This window comes from Miniopterus natalensis, chromosome 8 (genome assembly GCF_054644295.1).
Source record: "Miniopterus natalensis isolate mMinNat1 chromosome 8, mMinNat1.hap1, whole genome shotgun sequence".
Taxonomy (NCBI): Eukaryota; Metazoa; Chordata; class Mammalia; order Chiroptera; family Miniopteridae; genus Miniopterus; species Miniopterus natalensis.
Window position 1 is genome coordinate 40,559,990 of NC_142088.1, and position 6,000 is coordinate 40,565,989.

A 6,000-nucleotide genomic window follows, 5' to 3' on the forward strand; every position below is an offset into this window, starting at 1 on the left:
TGAAGTTATTTTTTTTCTCCTGCAAGTCTTATCTTAAAAATAATGGGGAAAGCTTTGGTTTGGTGTTAAAGATGTAAATATTCTATTACTGAACAGGATTGTTGTTCGACTATGTTTCTATTTTTCAATCGCTCAAAAAAGTAAAGATCTATACTAGTAAGAGGAGACTAGGCATGTGACTAGTACTAACTAGTACTGTGTCTACCAGATACTCCTTCCTTCCTCCTAGGCTGCCACGGGAGGAAAGCAGCACATCTTGCATAGAATAGGTCAGGTTCAGGGACTAGGATCTTTAGTCACAGGTATCTAAGGGAATCCAGCTTTAAGAATCTTAAAAATACAACAGCTATTGTTTCTTTTTTCTTTTTCTATGTTTTCCTATATAAGTAACAGAACTCTCTATTTAGAGCAAAGGTTAAAATAAAAATGAGCTTGTTAAAAGAAACAGTCTTATTTGTACTTTGCCATTTCGATTAATGAAAACAGACTTCAGAACACACTTCCTTGCCAGAATGTTGTTACCAGAGGCAGAATATAGGAAGAGAAGGAATGCGAGGGGCAGGTGCACTTGTGCCACAGAAGTGCTGTGTGGAAACGTGTCTGTGCTCAGAGCCCCAACTAGGACACAAGAAACAGGCACAATCCAGGACACCGGGCACTGCAGGAGCTTCCTGTGTTAAACGACAGAAATTTGGCATCTGAATGAAGTACAGGAGCACTAATAGGGCGCATTTCTATGGGTTGGCTAGAAGAGGAATTCTCGGGTGTTTGGGGCTGGGGGGCGGGAGAAAGCAGTTGCTCCTTCAGTCAGCAGGCCCACACTTCCCTAGATTCTGCTGCTACTCAGCTTTTGTTTCTACTCTGGAACCATTTTTCTATCCAACAGAAAGCATGTGACCATCCTGGCTACTGCTAACAAACAGGTACAATTTTTGGACGAATTACCTGGAATGAATGTTCCCTAAGAAAGGTCAATACAAGGGTTAAAACCTGGCAACCCTGATGTAAAATGCAAGGAAATGGGGGTGTTAAAACTAGAGAAGACCAAAGAAAGACTTAATTATGCATCACTGATCAGAGGAAAAGTTATCTGCTGACAAAAGTTACAGAAAGAATTTCTGGTTATTAAGAGTTGCCTAACAAGAAAATATGCCACCTTGTTTAGTAGTGAGTTCCCCATCACTGAGAGTGTTCAATGGGAGGCAGGAATATACAACAGGAGACTCCCACATCAGCTAAGAGAGCAGAATGAATGGCTATTTAAAGACGTACTCCAACCCTCTGAGTAAGCAATGGCTAATAAACCTACTATAAAGTCTGAATGGTCTCCCTTTTCGTAGGGATAGTCATGAACCTGACACGAAGAGCACAGTGATTAACATCAGTGATGGAAACAATGGAGATGACTGGGTTAGCCTCTTAAATTTCTCCTCCCCAACTGGCTAGAAGGTGAAAGCCACAGGCCAGATTTCTATCCCACAACTGCCCTCTCCCCTCCCCTCCACTTCCAAGGCAAAGAGCTCTTTCCACAGTAAAACCACAGAAAATGAAAATCTTTGAATGACGATCTACCCCTATTCTTTTCTCAGCAAAATGGCATTGCATTACCCCATGCACTGGGCTGGGCTGCGAAGCTCACCGGCACAGCACCAAGGATCAGGCTGGGCCCACACTCTTCAAACGTGGGTATTCCCATAGGTGCCTAGCAGTACCCAGCACTGTGCGGAAGGTGTATGAAAAAGCACACGTCCTACAGCATTGATTTTACTTTAAGATCTGGGGGAATAAACATGCTTAGCATCTGTTTGTATTGGTTTGTATATTAAAGTCAAACAGTACAGAAGAGAATGCAAAATTCACATGATTTTTCAACATTAAATACAAGATTTGTTTGTTTACATTGGGGGTATTTACGGCTATATTTACAAATCCCTGAAGGAATGCATTCTCCTCCAGAGAGGACACTGGTAGAAAAGTTTAATAAGCAAAGATCTACTCCGTGATCTTTAGACAGAGACGCTCGCCTTCTCTCTTTGGTTTTCCTATATGGAAGTCCCGAGATAAGTCCAGAAAGGATGTTGGTCCCTGGAGATAAGCTGTACTCAAAATCAGCTGTAAAACGGTTTTGGTTTTGGTCTTTAGGTCATGACCTTCCCCTATTCATGCAACCCCCAAATTCTTCAAACTTCTCATACAGATATTTAAATGCATTAATTTTCAGATTCTCCCCTGAGGATATTACAAGGCTATATATAAACACAGAGGCACACAAAGCTGCTTTAGAGATCCTTATTCTAAAAGCAGGAGAGGAACTATGAAAATCTCCTAGCCTCGCATATGCAGCACATGTAAGCACGATCTGGGAACAGGGCAGGCCACCAAGGGCAAGCCGTAGCTGGGGAGAGGTGAGACAGGCAGCCTTCTCGGTGCATAACTTGAGAATGTGAAAAAACACCCTTCTCTAAGTATTCAGTTATGGCAGCTGAAGATTCAGCCACTGGTTCAAGCATTTCCATGTGCTGTCTCATATGCTTATAAAGCAGGTACTACTGTCCTCAACTTACATGCAAGGAAAGTGAGTGTCAAGGGTATGAAAGTGGCCCAAGCTGACTACTTAACTCACAAGTGACACAGCTGGGACTCAAACTCAGGTCTAACTCCAAAGTCACACCACTTTCCCCATATGTCTTTTCTCCACTCTATCACTCTTCTTCCTCCTTCCAATTTGCCCCTTTCCCCCCTTTAAACAAGCCCTTTTCTTATTACAGTAATTACTGGATTGCTTACCATCCACCTAAAGTTCAATCTGAGGCTTTCACTACCTATTAGCAATCCTGATGCTGGGGTTAGGATGTCAAATGTGTGGCTGCTCTGTTCTCACAGAATCTCCCACTGTGCTGGAATTATTTAACTGCTATTAGGGCATAATCGATGCTCGAGCTGCCCACAGGAGGGTCTCACACAAAAGACCCACCATCAGTCAAACCAATCTAAGCTCTAGTATTTATAGCTCTCTTTCCTTAACAGGTGCAGTTTTCTGTTCACAGCTGGAACTCTGCTTATTTGTGTGTCGCAGGGCAAGGTTAATAGCCACAAAAGATGTGGCCTAAATCTTCCCTGCAGTAGTACACAACACCCTGCCTATCAGTCTGTCCTGGGAAAAATAAAATGGAAACCAAATGATCCAAAGTGATTTTTTATTTCCAACATCTCTGCATATAAGCATAAGACTTGTTCCAAGAAGTACTATTATCACCACAAGCATCTTATTTAAAAAATAAATTAAAAAATCATTGATTCTTTCCTTTTTTTCTCTAAATCTATCAATTTCTAAAATTAACTGTCCATTTTTTCTTTTCACTCCATGCTAACAGCTTCACTCTACATCAGACCTCTTTTCACGAAACATCATTGTAATTTCCAGTGTTTTCTCTGATGACTAGATTATGCACTCCACACCCCTCATAACTCTGTTTATAATTTTGTGGCCCCATCAAAGTCAGTTTCACTGCTCATTCCAGATAGGCACTCAGCCAATATATTGCCAATAACACTCACTCTTGTGCTAACTTAAAATACACAGTGCAGCTTGCCAAGTTTCCTTATTTGGCAAGAAGGTCCCTTAGTTCCCAAGATCTTTGACCATCCATTTTTAGATCCAAATCCTCGTGCTTAATATTTGGTTATTTCTTTCTCTCTCACTCTCTCCATCTCTCCCTCTCTTCAATGTGTCCTTATATGTTCCCTAAAAAAATTAGGAAAGAAGATCAGCCACCTGTTTGATTTCCTGGACCAAAAAGTCGCATTATGGTCATTTAGTCTGGAATAATTAGCACTAAAACTTTTGATTTAAACAAGAATACTCTCCAGTTTAAAAAAAAACACACCTTCCGAAACAAATCCAAAAAAAGTTATTATAGGAATTAAATCGTTTAAGATTAAAATAAACAGTACACATTGCTCTAAAAGACCATTTTTCTTTACCTTAATTTCTCTTTCCAAACAAATAAATTCATATTCATTTACAATCTCCCAAATCTCTCACTATCGTAGCAGGAATTTAAAACAAAAACTCTACACATGACCAAAACCATAATCAAAATGCAGCCATCACATACTTTTTGAAGATCAAAACCATGAAATTTCACTGTGGAGATGGGCCTACTACAAAGAAGACATTAACTGTCTTGAATCCCTTGTTTATTTTTGTCTTTAAATGTGTTGGTAGGTTTGGATCCACTGAATCCTGGCTGTTCAACTGAGTTCAGAAACGCAAGAAGGCTCTCCTAAAACAGCTTTAGGGTTAACAGTCGCCTTAGCTCAAATATCCTCGAATTAACTCTAAGTTGATTCTAATGCACCATTATCGCTGAGAGAGCTGCTTATCGTAATATTATTTGGAATGTGCCACTAAACTGTGTTGCTTTTCTTATTAAAGAAACTAACAAAAATAGTAATTAAGTTCTCCATAAACAGTGCTTATGCAAGATCTCCAGGCGCATGAGAAACGCACGTTTTCAGCACTCTAACAATGATTGCCCCCCCCCCCTTTTTTTTTGGCAATTCGATGTCCTCTCGCCGGTTGTGTATTCAAGTTTTTCCGCAAGCTGTCAGGAGCAAACGAGGCGTGGCGGCCTCTGCAGTCCCCTCCGGCCCGTGCTGGTATCGGAGCCCACGAGCCCGGGGCGCCACCGGACCCGCGGGGGGGGGGGGGCCCTCAGCTCCCGCGGAAGGAAGAGGGGGCGCTGGGGGCCCTGGGGGCGCAGCTCCCCGCTGCCCAGGGCAGCGCAGGAAGCGGAAGGTCTGGGTGGGAGACACCGAGCCCGCCCGGCCGAAAGGCAGCAGGTCGCGGTCTCCCCGGAGCCGCGGACCCCCGCTGGAGAGCGGCCTGCGCCGGGCCCCGACTGGGGGACTCGGGTTTCGCTTCCCCAGACGTGCCCGGGTCACCCACGGCGAGGCCTGGCGCTCCGGCGCCGCCCGATCGGCGCGGGAAGCTGCGGCCCCGGAGGCGCCCACGCCCGCGCCGCGCGCCGGGGCCGAGGAAGCCGGGGCCGCCCCCGGCTGCGCCCCGCTCTTCTCGGCGCCAACTTCTGCGTGGGACCGGCCCAAACTCCCCAAGCCGCTCGTGGCCGAGCCGCGGCTGAGGGCCGGCGCCGAGTCCGTGGGGGCCCGGGACGCTCGCTGCCGCCGCCGCCCGGGCGGGCTCCGGGTCCGCGAGGGGGGGCCCGCGGGAACCCCGAACCCGGCCAGGCTCCTGGGCCCGACCCCCGCTGGGCCGCGGCCGGGAGACGCTGGGACGACTGGCGAGCGCGCGGGCCTCCGCCGCCCCGTCCCTCCCCGGCCCGGCCTGGTCCTTACCTGGCTCCCGGCTGGGCGCGGGCAGCAGCGGGGGCGCCGAGGCCCCGCGCGCGGCGAGGACACGGGCGGCGACCGCGGACCAAGGGGACACGGCCCGTGCGGCTCCACGCTTCCGCCGCGGTCAGGAGTTGAACATTCCGCCTCTGCGTGCCGCGCCAATGAGGAAGACAGTCGCGGCAACAGCACCACCTACCTACGGGCGCGGGACGGCCGGGCCTCCCCGCCCGCGCCCAGCGCGCCCGCGGCGCCGCCGCCGCTCGGCCCGCCGGCCCGCGGGCCCCGCGCCGCCCCGGGCGCTCAGCCGGGCACCTGCCCTATGGGGGGGGGGGGGGAGGAGAGGGCTGCGCCTCTGTGCCCCTTCCAACACCCCACGAAGCCGGGAGGCCGCTTCGTGCCCTGCATCTGGTCAGGAAGGGGCGCGAAGGACCTGCGAAGGCATCTGAGGAGACAGGGCTGCGGGCTGCCTCAGGGAGCCTTTCGCAGAGACCCCACGAGTTCTGGGGAGGGGTCATGGTCTGCTGCCCAGGTTGGTGACTCCAGCAAAGCTGAGTTCACCTGAGGACGCTAGACTCCATGCCAGGTGTCAGCAAAAGGTGGACATAGATGCTGGGAAGGAAAAGTAATCGCTGATGGGGAAGGACG

At 48.7% G+C, this 6,000-nt stretch overlaps 1 protein-coding gene across 1 annotated transcript in view; it reads right to left on the bottom strand.

The window, feature by feature from the left end:
* The window catches only part of MAP3K20 (mitogen-activated protein kinase kinase kinase 20), a 103,675-nt gene extending 98,135 nt beyond the window's left edge, over nt 1-5,540 (bottom strand). Inside the window, exon 1 of the mRNA XM_087819770.1 lies at nt 5,359-5,540. The gene's annotated coding sequence lies outside the window, so the exon portion shown is untranslated. The remainder of the gene's footprint in view (nt 1-5,358) is intronic.
* Nucleotides 5,541-6,000: the final 460 nt, after the last annotated feature.